Raw genomic sequence first — 24,990 nt, forward strand, 5'->3', positions numbered from 1 at the left:
TCTCTCTCTCCCAACTCATCCCCCATGCTCAGTCTTCTCTCTCTCACAACTCATCCCTCATGTCCAGTCTTCTCTCTCTCCCAACTCATCCCTCGTGTTCAGTCTTCTCTCTCTCCCAACTCATTCCTCATGTTCAGTCTTCTCTCTCTCCCAACTCATCCCTTGTGTTCAGTCTTCTCTCTCTCCCACCTCTCTCTCTCTCTCCCTCCTCTCTCTCTCTCCCTCCTCTCTCTCTCTCCCTCCTCTCTCTCCCTCCTTCCTTTCAGCCCAGTACTATTGAGCTCTAGTATTTAGTGCTTCCATCTTCTACCATTTTCCCAGCAATCTGTCAGGCCACTGGCTATACTGACTGAGAACACACTGTACATCTAAGGGAAGGAAAGGAGGGAAGTGTGTTCTGGAACATCAGCTAGTTATTAAGGCTGACTTCTCACCTTTCTCTCTGTGTGTGTCTCTCTCTCTCACACACACTGCACACACCACACACACACTGGACACACTACACACTGCACACATCACACACACTGCACAAACACCGCACACACACACTGCGTGCATGCACATACACATAAAAACAAACAGAAACACACTTCTCAGCACCTCTCTCTCACGATTATGGGTTAGCCTCTGCTGGTGGCAAAACAAAGAGAGAATGCCAAACACATAACAAAGAAAAACTATCTATTCTTAAAATTTGTGGGTACATTGATTTCAATACAAAACCTAGGAGGCTCATGGTTCTCACCCCTTCCATAGGCATACACAGTAATTATGACAACTTACGGAGGACGTCCTCCAACCTATCAGAGCTCTTGCAGCATGAACTGACATGTTGTCCACCCAATCAAAGGATCAGAGAATGAATCTAGTACTGAAAGCATAAGCTACAGCTAGCCTGTACTGCAGTGCATAATATGTGGTAACTAGTTGACTCAAAGAGAGAGAAAGACAATAGTTGAACAGTTTTGAATAAATTAATTTCTTCCAAAATGAAGGAGAAGCAAGAGGGAGAGCTAGCTATATTTCATGGTATATTCTTTTCCACTTTCACTTACTTCGAATGCAGCTAGCTAGTTTAGCCTACTCAAACACCCGGCACAAACAGCTAGCTGGCTATGACTATTCAACACTGGAACTCTTCCAAGTTAAAGTAAGCTTTTGGTTGTATTAATTTATTGCCACCGGGGCCCACCAATGTAACTGCTAAACTGCTTGCTGCTGACTGTACACTGTACTGCATGATTGTAGTGAGTTTACTAACGCTACAACTCTCATTTGCAACTGTTGGACTAATGATTACACTCTAGATCAGCTTGACGTAGGCAAGAGTGCTAAAGGCAGTATTAAATGTGTCACTGTCTGTCACCTTGATTACTCAAGGTGAGCACCTACACTGTAAACTTTCATTCATAGGCTAGGTTTTAGCAACCTCATGATGGGTATAGGGAACATTTTAGTATCATGTTGTAGCCTAAACCTATCGAAGTTACATTGAGCTGGGTCTCTCTGTCTCTCCTCTATTTGATTCAACATTTGTAATTCCCTCTGGGTATTTAAGCACCACTCTCTCGTTGCCTACCTTCCTCTCACAAGGAACTAATGGTGGATAACTGCTCTGTACTGTGGCCGTTTGGATGACGTTCATGTTTGCCAAGGTTCTGCCTGTTTTCTATGGACTAATGGAAGAATAAACAGACAGAAATACTGTATGATCACCAGAGACTGACAGGTGGACATTTCACTGCAGTGTTCAACAGCGAGCAAATCAGCACAGCCACCAGGGGGGTTTGCCTTTCACCCGTTCTCCAGCCCGGCATTTCCAGGAAATCAATTTCAAACGGAGCCGTCAATATCATGACTGATAGCAGACAGCTATCAATAATAGGTTACATGGTATGTAGCAGGTAAAGGCCCAGCGCCGGTCCAAAATGTGTAACTTACAATTTGCGGTGCAGGGGATTCTCAAATCAGGTGTATTGTACGTCAAGCAAACATCACCTTGAAAAGCACATTTAGGAGGAGAACCGTTCCACTTCGATATTTTTTATCTGCTGAATAAGCCTACCTCAAGATACATAAACACACCTAACTCTCAGCGGTACGCTTACCAAGCTGAGCTGCATAAGAGATAAACGCTGATTTATAAAGTGTGAGATTAGATCTGGTGACACACTCATCAGCACAAAGCCATAAAGTGAGAAAGGGAGAAAAGTGCAAGTCATTGTCTGTGGGATAAAACCGTCACCTTTGTCTGCTTGGTGAAACCTTGAGGGAGTAGAGCCAGTGGTAACACACACAGAGAGAGACAGAGAGAGAGAGAGAGACAGAGAGAGAGAGAGAGAGAGAGAGAGAGAGAGAGAGAGAGAGAGAGAGAGAGAGAGAGAAAGAGAGAGAGAGAGAGAAAACAAAGATAAGCTGAGCCAAACAGATGAGCCACAGAAGAGAGGGTGAGAAACGACTAACCAGCCAACCAATTTAATCCACTGTATTGTTTGAGGAACATGATTCAGTTTGACTCCAACTGATAGGCCTAACAATTTAAATGCAATGTTAGACTACATCAACAGACACTGTAATAACTGTTTCAATTCAATGTTACTGCAACAGATCACAAACACTGATGATGGTTAATTTGCGTGTTTCACTTGCCCCCTAAAATGTGCTGATCAAAATGAGAGAAATGTAATTAATTGCACGATTCACTGAATGAAACTCTGAATGTGTAATGTAATCAGAACAACTGCTTTTTCAAGAAGCCCTTGTTAAATTTAATTGGGGGAGAAAATCCTCTTGTGTCGAAAGAATGAAATCTAATTAAGCCTGGAATCGAAGGAGTCTGCGAACTCTCCTCTACGCCAAAACAAATTTTGTTGATGACAAGTTGAGCAAAAAAAAATCATTCAAAAGCTCCTCGCATAACAACTATAAGTATTAGGGAATGTCACACAGGGCCCAACAACAACACAAAGCTATGTTGTTGACAGTCGTTCAGAGATGATAGAAAGGTAACAGAGAAAAGAGTCAGTACTCACTGACAGGAAATGTCTTCAGCTCTGTGACATCACTGCTCTAACACCTGAGAGAGAAAAAGAGGACAACAGCCAGGTTAATCCATTTATACATGAATATGTCTTCCGTATGACACCGTTCATTGGAAAATACAATCTAAACGCTAATGACGACCAGTGGGTGATGGGTGAATACCTAATTCATTTCCAACATACATCGATATCAAAGCTCTGTGTGCTGCTGTGGTCAACTGACAGATCAAACAAAACAAAAGGACATGGCATTTTGAGACACAGCTAGGATCTGGCACTGAGCGTAAGCAGAGCAGATCTAACACACACACACACACACACACACACACACACACACACACACACACACACACACACACACACACACACACACACACACACACACTCTCTCTCTCTCTCTGTCGCACAGCAGGCCTGCGAACACAAACACGCCACACAACACACACTCATACATTTTTCCTGCTCAACCTGTTAGAATGAAAGCCAGACATTATGGCTTTTGTTGTGAGGGAGGAGGATATTTTCCTAAAAACACAAGACAGTTCTTGCTAAGAGAGAGAACCAGCCCTTCCAAGTGTTCTCACGCCCCTCGGAGCTACACTGTCTCGGATCTATCCGTCTTCCTGGAGCACAAAGAAGGGGAGAGGCAGCGAGGGAACTTTCTCAGCCTGTGTATCTGAAAGGACATGGTGACCGTCTTGCCTGTGTGTCACGGCCGTGGCACTGTCTCTCTCACCGCAGCACCGCTAGTGGTGTCATGGTCACTCTGGTACACACATTCACCCTGACACTGGGGAAAACTCTATAGCACACAGACAGACACAGGGGCACAGAACACACACACGTGCGCGCGTGCCATTACGGCTGAAATCTCCACAGGAAATAAACGTTATTAACTAGAGTGACGGTGTCCGTCTATAATAACGACGTGATCTGGCGATAATGACTCATCCTCGTCATCCACAGGCCTGATCTGGTCGTCTGTTCTCACACACACACACACACACACACACACACACACACACACACACACACACACACACACACACACACACACACACACACACACACACACACACACACACACACACACACACACACATCACCTTGATTACACATCTCCGTGGTGATAACACACCCCGCCGGGCCGAGTGAGGGAATTCATCTGTGCGTCTTCATAAAGGCCTATTAGAGCCATGATTAAAGGATGTTCCCTCAGAGAGGGCGCGACGCTGAAATGATTCCCCCAGCCAAAGAGTGCTGTAATGAGAGTGGCGAGATGTGAAGCTATATACTTCACCCCGTTTTCGCCTGCCTGGGTATTTGAAATACACACTGACCTGACTACGGCTACGCTAGCTGTTTGCTAAGACAATGGGTCTAGAACACTTTAGAGCCTTACGTACGCTCTACTCAAACACAGTCATAAGCAACACAACGGTAGCAAGCAGCATCTGACTAGGCCTAAACATTCTGTAAGCCCGCAGGCACAAAACAACAGGTCCACGAAGAACAAGGCTTTTCAATTCCAGGCCTCGAGGGCAACAGCTGTGACGTGGCCCCGGAGGCCTGGAATTGAATAGCGCCTTTGGCGTAGAGAACCGTCACGTTAAATCTAGTAATGTAGACTTTAACTTTAGTGAGGAGAAACCTTAGCGAGGCCGTCATAAAGTGCCATTCAATGACAGACACGCTAAAAAGGTGCTTGTCTCATTTTGCTCTCGGCTCATCTGTGATATCGCAGGCCAGGGAGGGGAGGGAGGGATGAAAGCGGAGGGCACTGACTGTGAACTGGCCGCAGACATTTTTCTGAAACCTCCGGAACAAAACAGGCAAGTCTTGACAATCTATCCACCACTGAGTCGTCACACAATCAGTTGCAGGAAACCGATCCCTAAATAGCAGTGATTCATCTCTTCATCACACAAAGTCAGTACACAGAACACAAAGAGACCCCCTCGCTCTCTCCCCCTTCTCTCTTTCTGCTTAAAAATACTGCTTCTCCCAGCTTTCTTTTGCGTGTGATTTACTGGCACTGTTTAACTGCGGGGCAGTATCTTTTATCGTTACATGATCTGGAGCTGAAAGCTGACAAAATGGAATCTGTGGCGAGAGGTGAGTGTCTGTTCTGTGGAGAGACGAGGAAGAGGGGAGGGAGAAGAATCTGTGTGCAGAAACGTCTGCCTAAGTGCAATTCAGATCCTCTCTCTCAGCTTATTCAGAAGAGCCTCTATGTGTGTTCTATTCCATTAAATGCCTTCTTCGTAGACCTGATGGAGCAAGTCCCACTCCCCACAATGTAAAGCACAAGAACTGGCTGAAAAGCAACAAACAAAACACAATCCATTTGTGGGATTTAAGAGAGAGGACACCCTCGAGGGACTGTCATCGTGTAACACAAACAGTGTGTGTGTGTGTGTGTGTGTGTGTGTGTGTGTGTGTGTGTGTGTGTGTGTGTGTGTGTGTGCATTAGCGCATGGGCGTAAGTGTGAGCATATGTGTGAGCGTGATGGTACTGTATGTGTGAGTGTGATGGTACTGTATGTGTGAGCGTGATGGTACTGTATGTGTGAGCGTGATGGTACTGTATGTGTGAGCGTGAGCGTGATGGTACTGTACGTGTGTGCCATTTATGATTCAGCCCTGTTACTGCTACTCCCAATATGGCTGGGAGCCAATTCCTACAGTAGCATCATGATGAATCTGAGGGGAGCCTCTCTCCGTCTCCCTCCACTTAGCCTATGGGGCTATCATTCACCGGCTAATTGGACGGACCTGCCTCTGGCCTCAGCTTAAAGGTCCAATGCAACCGTTTTTATCTCAACATCAAATCATTTCTGGGTTACAATTAAGTAACTTACTGTGATTGTTTTAAATGAAAATGTTTTTTTTTTTAAATTGAAATAGCTTCTTAGCAAAGGGCATTTTCCCAAGGAAGAATTTTGCTAGGACTCCCTGGGTGTGGTCTGAGTGGGAAGCGGAAAACTGAAGAAAAATACAGTTTTTTTATCTTTATTTAACTAGGCGACAATGACAGCTTACCCTGGCAATGCTGGGCCAATTGTGCGCCGCCATATGGGACTCCCAATCACAGCCAGATGTGATACAGCCTGGATCCGAACCAGGGACTGTAGTGACGCCTCTTGCATTGAGATGCAGTGTCTTAGACCAGTGCACCACTCAGAAAGGCTTGGAACTCTCTTTCTTATTGGTCTAATAACTAATTTACCGTATGGTGATGTCACCATGGAAGGCCAAAGCTCCATCGCACCAAAACAGGCTGAAATGTATTTTTAAACAGCATTATGATCATTTTCACAATTTCACAGTATTATTCCAACCTCATAGTGTAGAAATATATATAAAACACAGGAAATCAAAATGTTGACTGCACTGAGCCTTTAAGACACGCTGATGTAACTGTGGGTCATCAGACTGAACGCAGCCCATGTTCACTACTGTGGGACTTCATTCATTCAGGCTATACAATTGATACTTGGCTACACAAATTAACCATGAGCAGTAGCATGAAGTAGCCTCTAGAGTAGACACTGATCTGAGGTGAGCTTGGCACCCCCCTTTAATGGTTACAGTTATGATTCAGAGAAAGAAGTGACTATGGGCAACTTGTACCCAGAGTGCACCACTGTCTGTCTGAGTGAGTGAATGAGAGGATGCAGCCGCTCCGTCAGAGCAGAGCTCCATGGCTCAGTGTCATCCCAACAGCCTTGACAATCTACCAAGATGACGCGTGAAGGTCACTCTCAGCAGCCGCCAACGCAGCTGTCACGCCTCTCCCACCCACCGCCCTCTCTCTCTCTCTCTTCCGGCCTCGGCTGGCTCTGGGTCGATCAACAAACGACCAACCATTCATACCCTGCAATAATCCTCTCTCTGTACTCCCCCTGTTAGCCTAGCTCAGCCTCAACATGGAATTCCATACAAGATATATATATATATTTTAAATACAAGATGATCACCAAAGTTCATCTACAAGCTAACGTTCAACCTAATATAAAGCACAGGGAGAAAGATGAGAGATGTCCATCTGTCTTGATTCCAGTATTACTGTGTTTCGGTGGTTAAAGTTTCCATTAAATGAATCGCCTGTCTCAATCAGTGAGTCAATAAAAGCCCAATCCTGTCAAACCCTGAGGGAGATGTGTGTGTGTGTGTGTGCGCGCGCGCATGTGTGTATGTTTGGAGGGAGTGAAGAGCTCTGACAGGTGACTGATTGAGTGCTTTCATTTCCCCCCAGTGTTGAGATTACACACACGCGTACACACACGCACACGCACACACACACACACACACACACACACACACACACACACACACACACAGAGAGAGAGATGTTGTTTCCGCTTCTGGTCCATGCTTAAATTAGCTCTAAATATTTGGATTACATGCGGGAGCTCTCACAGAGGATTTAGCCGCCGTAGCCTGCAGGCCAGGGGGATGTGTGGATGTTTCCATCTTTGAACAAACATAAGACACTCACACACACACACACACACCCACACAAGTATACCCGCACACACAAATACAACCTTGCCACACAGACACACACTAGTTCAAACCACAACACAACAACCACAAAACACCAATCCTACCAAGGCCCACAAGGCCGACTACCCTGCAACTCAATCCATGGATGTTATTATGTATTCTAAGAGTTTCAGTTAGTAGAGGGTGGATACTAACTCCAGACACTGCTCCCATGCAGCCCTGAGAGCTAGTAGAGGTCAGTGCCCCCCAGCCTGAGATAAAGGCGTCTCCCCATCCGCTCTCCGAGCGCCTGCTTGGGTAGAGGCGTCTCGCGTTACAGCTGTCTCTCAGTGTCATCGTTTAGAGAAAGGGACAATGCCACAAGGCAGGCAGCTAGCCTTTCATGGCGGCCAGGAATAAGAACAGCCACTCTGGGGCTGGAGCGACAGTTTCTCTGTTTCTCTGTTTCAACTCCCGCCAAATTGAGACTAGAGGAGAGATCACCACAGCATGTGTCTAGGCTATATGTGGAAGAGAATGAGGTCTGAGAGAAAATGGTGGCACATTTTCAACTTTCCATTTCCTTCTCACGGGCCTTTAATGAATGACTTGTTACATGTGGTTCCCTGCTTTTTCCTGCTTGTAGGCTAAGTGTCTTTTAGTTATTGCACAGCACACACGTACGGGAAAAGACGGACGAATCCGGATGGAGAAGAGACTGTAGAACATCAAATGAACTGATAGAATCCATCCATTCCCAGGAATAACTCCACAGTGCGTCTGTGCTAGTCACGCTAGTGTGGATTACATGAATCCCCCTCTTCCCAAGGTGAAGTCCCTGTTCTGACCTCTAGTTCTAAAAACAGCCAGTTAGCTCCGGGTCAAAGTAATGACTCATCCAATCAGGAGAATGTTTAGGCCGCAGCTCTGTTACTAGGTAGGCTGAGTCAAGCTGAAATCACCATAACCTGCAAAGGCCTAATCTATATTGTAGGCTACATTTTACTAGATGAGTAAAAGACAATATAGAAAGGTTAGCACTGGCGGACTTGCCATTATGGCAGAAGAGGCAATTGCTTCAGGCGTCACATCATCATCATCATCATTAAGGGGCCTCATGAGCTGGGCATAATAAAAATAAACCTCTTTAAGCTAGGGATATCTGTTTGCATGGGATATCTGTTTGCATGGGCTCTGTCCCAATCCACCGCATCCCCCAATGTCGGCCTTCCACATCTGCGGTGGAGGGTGGCAGAGCTACGGCGGTGTTTGTCAGACAATGAGACATCCCAAAAATCTGTATTCTGATGAAAATATCTGTAGCGTTCAAACGTTTTGGGCTACACACTAATATAGAAAGACTCTCACGAACACGATTGGTTTTGTCTCGTTTTCCATCACACCTGGTTCCAATTCCATCAATTACATGTTGTGTATTTAGCCCTCTGTTGCCCCCCATGTCCTTGACCGTAATTGTTTGTTGTCAGTGCTTGTGCACGTTATGTTCTGGTGTGCGTCGCGTTATGTACCCATATATTTTATTGTTCTGTATCCGGTGGGTATTGATAATTAAACTTAGCTGTTGGAAACACAGTTTTGCTCTCCTGCGTCTGACTTATCTGCCGCCAATACGCACCCCAGACAGGGTCCTAAAATTCCAAATCAAATGGTATGACCATCTTAAAACAATTCCATATGTTAGCTTAGTAGAAAACCAGGCCCGGGCCCTGGGTATTCAACTCTTACCCTACTAGATCCGGAGCCTGCTGGTTTTCTGTTCTACCAGACAATTATATCTTTAATAAAAAGACAGGCGCTGCTGATAATACTGCCATCGTCGTCAAGGCAGAGGACATGCATGTATGGCCCATGTATCCGATGCTGTCTGGCCAAAAAGAGTATGGCATGTCATACTCTTTTTGGCCAGACAGCATCTGATACATGGGTTACATATAGTTAGACAGAGGGGCGCTGTTTCACTCGCTCGGATGCTTTCTCCAGTGAAATAGTTTCATCCACTTGTGAATCGAAGGAAAGGTGGCGGGGTCACAGCGCACTGTTCGGACGCTGGAATTATTTGGATGAACGTGCGAAGACTGGCCCCTGCCTGGGGCCTCCAAATCACTAAGTACGCCCCTGAAGTTTAGTCCTATTATCTGTGAATCAGCTCTAGTACAATACAACTGACACACGCATCTGTCTGCTGCATGGATGTAGCGTAGGCCTAAGGTCTCTTTACTCCTGCCCTACTCATCCAAATGCAAGCAGGACTGTTTACAAAGAAGACCTTCCACTGTGTGGTTACTGCTGACCAACACACATTAGGCTATTTCATTGCTGAACAGATTCCCCCCCCCCCCCCCCCCCCCCCATTCCTCTACATCCTTGTCAGTTCTTATGGCGCTCAGTTAAAATGTAATATTTAAAATTCTGGCTAGGTTGCAGCAGTCTGCCAGCACAGCTAAAATGAAAAGCCTTTGTGGCAGCAGTGACCAGATTTTAAATGCTGGACGATCAATAAATAAAAGGTTGATTGTTGAAGCGCAACCTCAGAGTGTGTGTGTGTGTGTGTGTGCGTGTGCCTGTGTGTGTGTGCCTGTTTCCTTTTAACAGCCACCCAGGGGCTACTCCATGCTCCTCAATCCTGCAGCCAGCTGTCCTAGTATGATGAACAACATTGACCGTCCCCGGCACCACCACAATACGAAACCTTACACAATTTCCCATTCCCACATCCAAAGATATTTCTATCCGCAATGGCAACAACACTTCAGAATTCCCAGCATGTGAGAGATACTGCAGATATGGGAATAGAGCATGCAGGCTGCACACTATTTTAGTAGAGAATGTAAAAGGGTGATAAGCCAACCAAACAGGCCTAGGCTAGGCTATACTACGATTGGTATTTCCAACAGCGTCCCCATTATCACAGTCGGCAGGGACTCAATCACTGAAGCATTCCAGCCACGGCACGCACAGGCAATATGACAATCTCCCGGGGGGCAAAAATAAATGGATGGCTCGCAGGAGAAGACCACTAAAAAAAAGCCCTAATGGTGTCGACTCTAGTGGATTGCTCCTTACGCATAGCTTAGGATATACACTCCTTCAGATGATGTCATTCGAAAGCATCATCCTTGGACCCACTCATGTTAAGCAGAGCTGTGGTTTATCCGACTCTTTTGTCATAGGGTATCATGTCATACACGTTTAACATGGCTACAGACAAGACAGAGGGGCTGGCGTTAAGCAGTAGGCCTAGCTAAACTACTACTAGGCTATGAATGGAACCATGTTGTTTTGGGGGAAAGGATAGTCTTCTGTAGCCTATACTTGGCTCAGTTCCCTACATCAGTTAGCTTAACCAACGCTCTTAGATCTCATCAGGCTATCGGCATCTTAGATTGAAGTGTGCTCATTCGAGACAGAAGGAAGGAAACTGTAAGGCCTACTACTTGGCTACTGTAAGGCCTACTACTTGGCTACTGTAAGGCCTACTACTTGGCTACTGTAAGCAATAGCCTACAGCTGAAATTAAAGACAGGTTTTTGTCTCTGCGTCAAACACCCTCACAAATCAAGTCAATAGGCCTGGTTTTCCCTTTGTGACTGTTTTGAGAAAACGGGCTGGTTTTATGATACAGTACAAAGAAAGAAGAATGAATCGACAGACAGGCTAGCCTACTCCTTTATAGACTTTCTGCAGAGCTCAAGGACTTTGAAAATGAGGCGTTACTTGAGGGAGAAATCAACCTCTTCACCTTGCCAGTGGAACAACAAGCATCCTGACAGACAGACCATGGAAAAAATAACCTTGAGTTTCATCAAGGAAGTTCTCACATTGAATGATAAATAGGAAGAAGCCCAGGGGACGGACAACAAAAAGACCAAAGCAGCTAATCGCCTCCCTTTCTCCCAAACATGGCCTCCGTGTCTTTGGTATTTCAGAAACAAAGTGAACTTGGCGTGACCTGGTTGTACAAAAGGCATTTATGCTGCTATTTTTGGTGTCTACGAAAGCAACAACAACACAGAGATTATTTGTACGTGTTAAACAAGCCAGACTGCTGTAAAACTGACATCTGCTTGTACCAGTAATGCTCCCCCTTGACACAGTTACTTTCAGTTCATGTCACAAACTGAACCAGGCCACCATAGATGCCCACGGTATGTTCTTGCATATTGCCGACATTCATCTTGCATACTACCACCATGTTTGTAAAAATGGATGTGTGGGCTATAACGTAGGCTAGCCTATGTAAAAACGTTATGTCGATACTATATCTCAACTTGATGTACAGTGTGACTAGAATAGCAAAGTGAAGGTGAAGTATGTCATAGGAGCACTAACAAACCTGCCCTACCAACTGCTGGTGTTAACTTATAGGCCTCTGTCAACAGTTGTGCTAATGAGTATAGACTACAGATGCTGCAAGTAACATTTTCAGACATGACAGTTACCATGCACAGTAACAAAGGTTTAATAGCCAACAATAATAAACAGCATTAGCCTAATTAAACCGTTTGGATTTTAAGCCAATTCCTGCATCGCTACAGGGCCAAAAATTTCACCACACATCTTTATAAAAGCCTCTGTCTAGTTAGTACTTGACTTCGGAGAAGTCGTGTGTGTGAGAGAGCTTGAAGTAAACACGGGGATGGAGGACTCAGTGGCAATCCAGCTTTAGGTAATTAGGCTCTGGTTGATTAATTTCACATAACACAAAACAGTCTTACTTCCTCTTTAGAGTTGAAAACTTAAAATAAGTGTGAACAACACACCACCACTACAGTGGAGTTCATAGACTGTACCCAACTGTTCGTTCCCTTACCACACATAAGATCTGTTTACAGAAGCTAATCAATCTCTGTGTAGGCCATACAAAACAACGTAAACAAGAAAATCAATGCCAGAAACAAACAATGTAGGCCTTGGTTCCAGGGTTACAGTAATACATGCTTCATTACAGTGTCTCACGAACAATGAAGGGAAACATTGAAACTAGCACAAGGAGCTGCAGTATAGGAATATAGCACGCTAATCAAATTCAGTACACACTGCAATCAGCGAGAGTCGTGTGGGCATTGCGTTTAAGATCAATTCAAAGAGTGGTGGCGTTGACAGCGACAAACTGTTTGAGTGTTGACTGGATAACCACCCTCACCTCATTTCAAAAAGACAAAAAAGTGGTGGACACCAAAGCAGGCACGTTACTCTAACATTATTAGCCCTAATTTCAATAGTACAGGATTAGACAGAATAGACTTGTGTGCATATGGGATTGTCTGTAGAAAAGCTGTCCAAGTTTTGTCCGTTTCAGCACCCCCAGACACAGGGGCTCCTAAACCTAATTTCTTCTAATCAGCTTAGTCAATAGCAACCATTTGGTGCAGCGTTGGGTAGACATGCAAATAGGGCTTAAACATGCCTATCTTTAATTCCTGAATGTTCAAGTCAAGCGGAAGTCCTTTTTATCTCCTGGCAAAGAAAACAACATTCTGTGGGGGGGTAGAGAGAGGGGAAGTAAGGGCGGGAGAAAGAAGGCAAGGGGGAGAGAGGGGGGGAGGGAGAGAGAGAGAGAGAGAGAGAGAGAGAGAGAGAGAGAGAGAGGTGGAGCACTACAGTTACATTGTTTTTGCTTCTCTTGGCCAGGCATGGAGACATCCCTGATTTGAGTGTGCTTGAGGTAGCACAGTTTGCTTCCATTTCAAACCAACATCACAAACAAGCCCTGACAGATTTGTTCTCTCTCACTCGCATTATGGGGAAACACACAGCAACACAAGTATATTAGTGCTCCTCTGCCCCGTTCTGCTGTGTGTGTTCAGCTGCAGCACACACACACACACACACACACACACACACACACACACACACACGCACACAAAAGAAGCTAACAATAGACGTTTGTAATAGCGGTGGAAAAATGGGAGAGACTGTTCCGTTTCAATTCACTGATACCACTAATGGCTTCTTAGCAGCTCCATGAAATCAAGCAGCTGTCATGTCCATGCATCAGCACAGGGAGAGGAGAGGAGCCATTCCCAGAAGGAAAAAGGCATCGCGCCTCCCTCAGCAAGGATGGTTGGCTAAACATCTGCTCCTGTGCACTTTAGCTTAGCAGCAGTAAATATCGAAACAAAGAGGGTGGAAGGTGAAATGATTAGATTTCCTATCACAAAGCATCATTGTTGTTGATGTTTTTTTTTTACAACAACTGCTTGTGAGACGACAACTGAGATCCATTTTAAAGACTATCCCACAGGGATATGGCGGATGGTTGCTCACCAGAAAAACTGATGATGAGAGTATAATCTCTAGTGTGACAGGAGAGTCTTTGATGATAAACTAAATGGTTTGTTACTTTAGGTAGCCTACGTTTGGAATCTTTCCTCCGCCATGACATCAGCAAAACACACAAATAAACCCATGGTATGTTATAACACGGTAATAATAAAAAACTGAAATTCAGCCTACTGTCATCATCTACCTACTGTCTCTGTCACACCTCTGCCATCTTCTCAGAAATGAGCTTTACACTGAGGAGACGGTGGATAATGACTAGGCTACATGTTGTTCAATAGTGCCTACCACTTATGGCATGACAATTAGGCCCAGACCTATAGTCATCTAAGGTGAACATTGTGTTATTACCGGTAGATAAGCCAAGGCACACTATCTTTGCCTTTTATTTGTAAACAAGTGTCAAAGACTCCCACAATGCAAAGGGGGAGTAAGCAAACAAGAAAAGAGGGGAAAGGGGAAAATACTAATAATACTTTGCTTGACAAATTCAAAGTTGTCATTTGTATAAACATCCATAGCTGTTGGTCAATGTCTAATTAGATTACTTGGCTATTAGTCCATTAAACAATATATATGTTTAAATGCAATAGCAAAAAAATATGATGATAACACTGGGCTATGTATCATAACATCATTCTGATATAGCATATTCATTCTAATCGATTATGATTAGCCTATTGCCTAATTCCAGCGGTTGAACGATTAAAACACATAATGTGTGCTATTCGTGTCATTGACTAAAAGTGGTGTGACAAATAACACCTTTATCAAAGTGTCATTGATAAACTAGAAAAAGTGCATGTAGAAAGCACCTAACCAAGTCCAGTGAGAGAGAAAAAAATCTAGGTTAAAAAGGCAGTTTTGCATGGCATCTCCACCTGTCACTACGGCATTAAAACACACCGTTTGTGTATTCTGCGTGTTCAAAAACACGCATCCGATTCTTGCAACACTGCATAATGTCACTGTAACGTTGTAGCTGAATCCCACTCTCCTTCAAACGTAACACCAAATTGTTCCTCCTTCCAATCACAGGTTAAACGTTGCCTACATTTCTCTTAAAACTTCACATGACGTCACCGTCTACATTTCTTTTCCCATAGTCTAGTTTAAACTTTCTCTAGGTAAAACATGGATACGTTTCCTTCAAGCGTAGGGGTGCTTAGGGAATTTAAATCAACCAAGATGGCGAAAAAGCTTGTTGTTTGGAAGGGCAGAAAAATGGAGGATATTGTAATATACACAAAGGGATACATTTCAACAACTCGGCCAGGCAGCAGCTGCTTCTTGTTTGAGGAAGCAACAAAAGATAGCTTTAGCCAGTTGTAAAAAAAAAAAAAAAAAAGAGCCTGAAACTCGACAAAAACATCAAACTGATTTGACTAATAAGATATGTAATTTTACCTGGCAAACCACAACACAATCTGTTGTATAGTTAAATCAAGTATTTATGTTTGTGCTTACTAATTATTTTATTTTCGCATTGAGGAGCTATTAGCTCGGATTTTGCCCTGTCTGTAAACGGACAGCTAAATAGACCAAAGGTAGCTTGTGCTCCCTACCTTCATTGACTCCCACATTTCGTTCCTTTAAATGTGCACAAAAAAATACTGGCCAACTTATGTACAACAGTGGGTAAAAACATCGTCAAAAAAAGTTTTCCTGAACTAAATAAAACTGTTTTTTATTTAAAAATAATAATAATAATAGAACAGTTCAATTAAAGCGCACGAGAGAGGACACAAAGACGATTCCGACTATCAGGTCACAAACTAGCTTGATCTGAGCAACGACAAAAAAAACTCCCGTTTACTCTACAAAACAACTTTGGTGTAGCCTATTATTTTACCATGCAGCAAAGGCGCACATGCCGATTGCTTAGAATAACATTGTATCCATTTGATAAGTTTCTATCAATGTGCAGTTGACGATTGAGGGACACACGCAGTAAGCAAAGAAACTACAGCTCGCCTCGCGAAACAAATCAAGCCAGCTACATCGCTTGTTCTATGATATAACAGACCGTCTTCTTTACCCCCACCTTGAAATAAGAGGACACTTACCTTTAGTTTCGACACTAATACTTATTTCCAACGGGATTTTGTTTCAAGTAATACTTCGTGTAGCCTTCTAGTCTCTTTTCGATTTCGTTTTGAAAGAGGCCGGTAACAGATGATAAAGAAAGGAATTGGGCAGTAATTGAGTCTCGGTGTGAGTGAGTGTGTGTGTGTTAGTTACTAACAGCAGATTGAAGGAGACTCTTCTCAAGGTTTATTCAGCTCCACTTCAAGGAACCAATGTGACGTCAGCTTACATGCTGCCACAAAAGAAAACTTGTATTTGACATTAATATAGATCAATGTTTGTTTTACTTAGGAAAATAATAGTACACTACGTTTAGACAGTTGAACTATGATTAGGGCTACACCATATGCTAATGTGACGGGGGGAAAAACAAGAACAAACAAAAGCGTCTATTGAATTGATTCAAGGATGAGGAATCTTATTGGCTTGTTTTGTTTGTTTATTTGTTTTGTTTTTCAAGTTATGTAATTGATTGTTCATCATCATGGGTATTATTAATAGATGACCTGCATAATGCAAATCATGTATGGAATGACTGAAACTTCTTAAATTAGAAAGATTACTTTCAGTGCCTGTTCCACAGGCTAGAGATCAACTAGTCACGTTAATGTGATTCCAAGTATCAGGGAAATGTATGATTTATTATTAACATAAACATGCTGTCTATGGAAATCCTATAATAAAACATGTTTTTTTAAAACTGTGCATTGCTGTTTTAAAACGCATGCATGTGTGGGATTGAAATGAATGCTCAAAATGTGTTTGGTCATCATCTGTGACAGTACATGTGATGCTCAAATTTGGTTAATATTTAATATTAACTCTCACATTGTGTCTTTCCTCATCTTGGGACAGAATAAACAGTGAAACTGTTGCCCAAATCGTTATGTGTGTTTTCATAATCTGTTTAGGTTTATAGTGACAGATGAACCCTCAAAAGATAATCCTAAATGTGATCAAAGTATCCCCTTAATGCCACTTCCAATGATTTACAACTAGAATAAGTGGGAGGTACTTGTGCAAATGTTGCCTTTTGGTTTTCAAACAAAACGCACTTGCAAAACAGAAAATCCAGGGGAGAAATACACAGATCTTTTTCCTAAGGAGAAGATCAATACCATTGCATGGCAAAGACACAACAGCCATCTGTGTGCCTAATTGTACGCTCTATACCTCTGTCTCTGAACACATAATAAGCAACAGGCTGAGCATGGGCCCTGTGACCCAGACAAGGTTTTAGTCAGTCAGACGGGGGTGCAGGCAGCCATGTTATTTCATTGAACTGGAAAACAACAACGGGATGAGTGGTTAAAAATGGAATGGGTACAACTGCTCTGCTCTGTTTACATGTCCCTGGCCCCACCCTTAATTTGTTTGGCTGTTTTCACATGTTGAGCTTAAATTTCACATGTGAAACCATATTTTCACATGTATAAAATGTAGACTTCACATGTTAACACCACCTTTTCACATTTGAGGAGAATGACATGTTTTCACCTCACAGGTGAATTGCAGTTTCAGGTGACATTCGCATTGAACATTTTTTTGCGGTTTCAGATGTTATAAACGTGCACACGTGAAAATTTGCTGTGTAGTTCTATGTGAAAAACATTCACTTGAAAATGTACTTCCACGAATTCCGAGTTTAAATGTGAAATTCAATCACGTTTAAAAATCTAATTTGCAGGTTCACACGTAAAAAAAACACTCCATGTGAAAAAATCTCACTTTCACATGTGAAAATCACATTTGCAGTTTCATATGCGAGAAACGTCCACATGTGATTGTTTTTCACCTCAACTTGAAATTCCACATGTGAAAATGAGATTTTCACGTGAACATTTTTTCACATATAAAACGGCAAATTCGATGTTTGCATATCATTGTTTTTCACATGTGAACTTGCAATTCTACATGGGAAAGTCAAAATGAAATGAATTGTTTCACATGCAAGAAAACTCCACATGTGAAAGTATTTTGCAAGTTCACATGTGGGGTTGAAATAATGTTATTTTCATCACATGTGAAAAGATGTTGCAATAGCAATGTTTCCACTGCTGGAATTATGGTGACCACATCTAAAAAGCCCAAATGCAGGACAAGGGAATGATTTTGCAGGGCATTCGTGGAACAGTGGACAGAATTAAACATTTTCGGACAGGTTAACTAACGGGTCACGTTTAAATTGCCATATAGTTCTGCTGTATGAAGGCCACTTTGTGTTAAAGGGGCATTCCTTAGTTGCTACATCCATTTTTGGACTTGTAAATTAATGATATGTACCCATTGATTCTTGAACAATGCGACGTATTTTGCCTCATGAGCTTAGTTCAACTGTCCTACCCCATCAGAACCCCAAATATACGCTTGTTTTACTCCAATGTTTGTAAACAAAGTATATTTAAACAACCACTCTATAGCCAAAAAAAACATGGTTTAAACTATCATTTTGAAATCATTGATGGCCAGTCCTTGCATCCACAGCATAGTCTATGGATTTGAGAGTGGTTGCATTTCTCCAGCCTCTTCACTCAGCTTTTTACTGAAACTGTGGCGGGGAGGACACTTTCTTAATGTTTCAATTAAGGATTGCCGCTTTAAACACCTTTAATAGAGTAATAGTGTTATTATATGGTGCAATCCTCTGGACTGAGTTACTTTTGTGCCATTAATATCAATGAAAACTTGATGGGGGATCATGGAAAAATGTGGAAATTGAAATGATTAAATGCACATGTGTTTTTCCCCCCCATGTGACTTTTAATGTGTTTTTGTTGTTGTAAGGGCACCCTCTCACCATAGAGATGCTAACCACTCAGTGGATGAAATGAGTGAATGAGAATAGAATAGAGTGCTTCTTTTGTGTCACTTAAGCCAATAGCTATGTATCCCTATGTATCACAAGAGACCAATAATATTGTGCATGATTTTCAATGTTAGTTTGAAAAGAGCATTCGTTTAAAGGAGTTGCAATTAGGTGATATCTAGGATGCATTACTATAACATTATCTAAACACCGAAAATGACTATTGCAATCACCTAAATGCAAATCATTTGCGATAATAATCTGTCTCTAAAGGAAAACCCATCTACACTCAAGGACAAGCACCAAGCATGTGGCAATGAACACAGTTAAAAGAAATGTGAAGGTCCATGGACAGTCCCCCCTAGCTGAATTTAGAGGATGGCCACCAAATGCCCTTATTCAGCTATTGAAACGTAAAGCCATTTTATAAGCTCCTTCTCCATGCTCTTTGGCCATTGATTTTCCTTCTCCCCCTCCTCTCCATTACCTGTTGAGATGGGGGTTGGTTGCTCCTCACCCACACAGTGCTGTGGCCAGTGGCAACGGGTAAATTATCCCTCCCCCGCTTCATCATCAGCAGCCAGGGACTGACAAGACATGAGAAATGACAGTGGCTGTGTTTTTTTCATACTGTAGCAGCAAGACGCAGGGAATCTTAATTGCATTGGAGAATCTTCGTTAAAGAGAGCACAGGGGGGCGGGTACGTGGGGTGCTAGTGGTGGTGGAGGGATGGGAGGGAGAGGGGTGTATGTGCACCTCTCTGAGATGCATCATTAAAAGAAGAAGCACTCTTTGCCTGCCCGGGTAGCCTGGCTGGGTCCTCTTTGCACGCACTGAGAACGTTGTCCCTACCTCGGTCACTTGTAACATAATAAGTGCCAGCACGATGACCGCAATGCGAGCAAGCACACTTCAGGGTAGAGAGGGGAGGGTGGGGGAAGGGCAAACAGGTTGTCTGTCTATGTCTTGATTAGGAAGTATAATGAGCCACTAAAATAAACTGCTAAAGAAGATCTCTCCTGAGACTGATGCAAAACAAATTATAATGTGGGGATTTGGATTTCATTATTATTGTTCTATTAGTCCAAGGAAAGACAGGGACACCCATCAGGAGAGAGGGAAGCGGGGAGCTGTGCTTGCATTGCATTTATTGATTTTAGCCTGAGACACATTCAGGGAATACAGATTCATCTCCTCTGTAGCTTACACTAAACCCCACTCACTCCCTCCTGGTTTCCATTAAACACAGAAACCTTCCAGCAACACAGAGGAGTTTAATTTCAACGACACACATTTTCTGTGAGAGCTGAAAACAAGGTCCTCGCTCTTTCTCTCTAACTGAAAAACTGGCCCTAAGGTTGTCGTTCAACATAATTGAATTAAAGTCCTCTTGTTATGTCCCACATAAAGGCACTGAATGAATAAATAGCCACTAACTGAAATTAAGAGAATAGTCTCTTTATATTTCTGCCCCTGAACAAGGCAGTTAACCTATCGTTCCTGGGACGTCATTGTAAATAAGAATTTGTTCTTAACTGACTTGCCTAGATAAATAAAGGTTAAATAAAAATAAAATAAATATTGTGTTATTTCAATACAGACAAGCACAGTTGATACCTTGTACTCCTTTCATTTAAGTCCACCACCAGTACTACACTAGGGGTGCTTTAATCTACCATATTAAATCAATTTACAGGAGCCATAAATCTATTAGCTCTATCGTGCTAATTTCTGTCTCGTTTGTAACATTCCTCCAATAGCCTACATCTTCAGTAAGCCTAGAACTGGTTTGATTGGGAAACGTAACGATGAAGAAAGTCAATGAATTGAACTGTATTGTTGTAACACCAAGGGACCAATAAAGAACATAATAACACATTAGTTATGTCAGACAAGTTGTTTACATACAATATTCCTTTTTAAGATCCACATTTGCATTTCAAACATCTAATGAATGCATTAACATACAAACACGATTTGAAAATTCATCGAAGCTCAACCCTCAACTCTCCTAGCTTAGTGTTGTGCTGCAAGCAATGCCGTGGCATAGACCTACTCATTCACTGTCATGAAATTCTGCAATTAAGCGAGATGAAAACAGAGCTATTGATCAGTGTCTTCCAACCACTGGCTAAGAGGGGTTTGCAATAATGTAATGGTAGCCAGAGCCAGTGATGCACACCACTCCACTTTTGAACACTGGGAGCTGCAGGCAGCAATGCTAGTCCACACTACCACAAGTGGCTCATGGGAATTCATTGTGACAGTGAAGAATGCATTAACCCTTGACCTGGGCACAAGGCCGGCTACAGTAGGCGGGTCAGAGGATGTTAGAGATGAGATGCCTTTATGTCTTGAGTATTTTTGGCACCGCAAAGGCTTTCAGTCGTCCATCACACCGTCTGTCACTCATAGGAGAGAGAAGAAAGAGAAAGGTCAGGTACAATATACTGTAGATAGAAAGCCTCTTAGGGTCTTATTCACAACATTGTAACAACGTAACAGGGATTCACAGATACAAGTCAAAAACACTTGGATTCATGTTGCTCAATAAAGCAATGTTTACTGTGTAAAACAAACATAAACTAATCTGTATCCATTCAAAATGGTTTCCTCTTGGCACAGGCAGAATGTGGGTTTTTCCAGATTTCCAGGTTTGATTGAATAAGGCTGTAATCGTTTCATGATGTAATCCAGTAGTGAGAAATAATTTACAATCATCAGGATAGCAGCCTAGTAAAGAATGACTCATTATTTCAGACACACTCTCATACGCTGTCGTACAGGGAGAGAGGGAAAGAGAGGGAGAGAGAGAGTGACACTGTGACAGAGAGAAAGAGAGAGACAGAGGGAGAGAAAGACATTTGCACGCACGTACACACACACACACACACACACACACACACACACACACACACACACACACACACACACACACACACACACACACACACTCGGTGAGCTGCTGCTTCCTTTGTGGGAAAGCAGTCATTAGTGCCAGGAAAGTAAAGAAACAAGTCATGGCCTCAGAATGATGCATCTCTTCACAGAGAGAATGAGATCACGGCAAAATGTCACCATCACCTCAGCGAAGCAGCAAAATGGCCCGGAATCAAATAAAAACACATCTTCACCCGGCCAAATGTGTGTGCAAACATACCACTGGATGTCAGCAGTTTTCCATTTGCTAAAAGCACTCAAAACTGACAACGTCTGCATCCCAAATGGCACCCTATTCCCTTTATAGTGCACTACTTTTGACCAGGGCCCACACGGTCTATTCCCTATGCTGTGCACTCCTTTCAATCAGAGACAGGGGCTCTTATCAAAGGTAATGCACTATTTAGGGAAAAGGGTGCCATTTCGGATGTACTCTGTGTTTACCTTAGGCAAGTGCAGGACAGAGGTAAAAATAGACGCTGTTTGTTTGGGGAATGTTTGTGGACAGGGAGTCTTATCTGTCATTAGGTTGACCGTGCTTTCAGCTAGAGAGATGACATTATACACTCATACTAACAGGACACTAATTCTACAACCTGCCTACGTCATATCCTCTTGTCTACATGGCTGCTACTCATTATGGAGAAAGACAAACATACTAGATCTGACAGGAATTACAGAGACAGTACATTTCCTTTTCTACGGTTTCTACAGTCCTTGGCCAGGTATAATTACGTTTTAAATGCTAATGTTGTATGTTACTTTATCTGAAGAAAGTGTGAATTATCTAAAGGAGGAAGAAAAACATTGGCAGGATTGACATGGAGAAAACATTTGGTGGAATATGGATCTATCAAGAAAAGAAGACCCTGCAATATTCTGTTTCTCTAGAAATAAGATAGTTGTTTGTCATGGGAGGGTTAGAAACACAACCTTGAACAGCAGATCCATTTTCGGGGAGATTTGCTTTCAGTTTTAGTGCTTGCCAACGTTTGTAAAGCTAATTTCATTTGATAGAGCCTTTAGGGGGAATTTAAGTTATTGTTTGGCCAACACATTTTAAACATTAAATCCCTGGATATTGTAAACCCATACAGTCTTCAGAAATATATCTGTCAAAACTGGCAGCCTTCTCTCTCTCTCTCTCTCTCTCTCTCTCTCTCTCTCTCTTTCTCTCTCTCTCTCTCTCTCTCTCTCTCTCTCTCTCTCGCTCTCTCTCTCTCTCTCTCTCTCCCTCCCTTCCTCCATCCCATCTTGTGCTCTGTCTCTTTGTACTAGAACACTGCTTCACCAAAGCTGTGTTTATTTTATATATATATATATTTATTTTTTTAATTATATATATATTTTTTTTATTCTGCAGGTTGAGATTTTTATTCCCATCATGCACTTATTTTTTACAGTGTGTTCAAGAGGATGAAATGTGACATTTCATGGCATGGATTTCAGAATCGAGATAAAACTGTGATCTAGTAGGGTTTTGTTGTGACATTTTGTGCTAGTTTTCAAGGTTGATTATACCACTATTCTAACGCATCTTAGAGAGGCTATTAATTTCTCACACACAGCCCACTTCACCTCATTTCAAACATGTACACCTTTTATTCACGCTCTTTTCTGGGACCTAGATAGTATTCAGTCTCCTGTGCATCATTCAACTTCTACTCTATGTAGAAATACTCTGCATTTCTCTGGACGTACACAGTACGAAAACTCATCAGCTCAGAGGCAGAATAGACTATGGGAACATTGTCCTTTGCTTACAGGATGTTTCCACATGGATGACACCAGACATGGAAGGAAATAGCCTTGGAGAAGAGAGAGAAACATTAATCTCCCACAGAAAACGAGCCTCGCGTTCTCATGTTTCACAGCTCCCCTTTTGTCTGGATATTACCACACATTTTCTACAGTCTCTTCTCTATCATGTTTTCCCAGTTGGCTGATCCCCGAGGGCGTGTGGGAGTTCACCTCTTAGTCAGATGGCCATTCCAGCTACTCCACTGCAATATTGTCCTTCATAGAAAGAGTAAAACTAGAGAGATGTGTGATATTCACAGCTTTGTAATAGACTAAAAATATCCTATAGCCTATTTTTCATTGGTGTTTTGCTGAAGGATGAATTTCTAACTATTGAACTTAGATATAATTTACTCACACATCTTTTCAACTGTAGGCTTTTGTCAAAAGTAACACAGTCTTGTCAAAAGGAACACAGTCTTGTGTGTCCGGGCTTCTTTAGTCTTGTGTTGTGCTAATGGTGGTGTGTCACTGTATGTGTATTAATTAATGGTGGCAGGTCGCTGTTCCTCGAGGCAGCAGCATTGAGGCAGACGTTTGGACTGCCCTTCACGACGCCTGCCTGGTCAAAAATAGGCCACCGCCACAACACACACTACAGTAATGATCACAACGGTGACATCATCACTCCTGTGGGTGTGTGCGTGTGCGCGTTTGTGTGCTCCTCTCAGAAAGAGCTCATCTGAACAAAGAGCAGCAGGGACGAGACAGGGGAGAAGGACTGAGAGAGGGAGAGGCTAAAGTAGATGACATCTGGCACGATGTGTCTGGGGAGAATAAAGATGGGAAAAAATGTCTAAGGATTTAACTGTTTTCGAGGCCTCTGAGCTCGGACGAAGGTTTCTTATGATTCCATGTAATGAAGTGTGATTGACTGCTTGAATTATTAAAACAGTCTAATGAAAGCTGAAATGAAAGGACCCCTAGCTGTCAGGGTGGCTTCATTTAAACCTTACAGCGGGCTTCTTTATTAGTGTTTTAAGTGCATTGTCTTTGTAATTGTAATGACTTGGCGTCTCAAAGGATTCATTTGAAAACAAGATATCTCATCCCATAGGGTTTCTCTAGGTTTTTTTTTCTTTCAAATGTGTAGATTATTATCAATGGAGTATAAAGTCATTTATTCTAAATAAACCACTATCTATGTAATTCCTTCCAATTAAAAAGTCCCTAATGTTTTAACAACTTTGAAACAACATGTCCTATTTGGACCGCGTATAACATTCCGTCATCAGGGCTAATGTTTCGAGTTCAAGGTGATTCGGAATTGAGGCATATTCAAACCCTTTGTGATCCCCGTTCACACTGAGGTCGTGGAGTGCTCCTCTCTAATAAAGGATCCCTTTGTGGCATATTCACGTGTGTCCCTCCAGGAACAGAGTCAGTGAGAGTAGCGGGCCAAGAGATTCTCAAGACCTGGAGCAGCCGTGGGAAAGAAAGGCTGTGGTGGAGGAAAAGCAGAAATGTCTCAGGGCATTCCTTTGTGATTACACCGCTGGAGAAGTCCAGACATTCTTGGAGCT

The 24,990-nt window shown here is 42.7% G+C and overlaps 1 protein-coding gene across 7 annotated transcripts in view; it reads right to left on the minus strand.

Moving 5' to 3' along the window:
- The window catches only part of LOC139413024 (bromodomain adjacent to zinc finger domain protein 2B-like), a 71,678-nt gene extending 55,614 nt beyond the window's left edge, over window positions 1–16,064 (minus strand). For all 7 annotated transcript variants that reach the window (XM_071160001.1, XM_071160000.1, XM_071159998.1 and 4 more), the window contains exons 1-2: window positions 15,899–16,064; window positions 3,033–3,076 (exon numbers count right to left, since the gene is read on the minus strand). The gene's annotated coding sequence lies outside the window, so the exon portion shown is untranslated. The remainder of the gene's footprint in view (window positions 1–3,032; window positions 3,077–15,898) is intronic.
- Window positions 16,065–24,990: the final 8,926 nt, after the last annotated feature.

Source organism: Oncorhynchus clarkii, chromosome 7 (genome assembly GCF_045791955.1).
Source record: "Oncorhynchus clarkii lewisi isolate Uvic-CL-2024 chromosome 7, UVic_Ocla_1.0, whole genome shotgun sequence".
Taxonomy (NCBI): domain Eukaryota; kingdom Metazoa; phylum Chordata; class Actinopteri; order Salmoniformes; family Salmonidae; genus Oncorhynchus; species Oncorhynchus clarkii.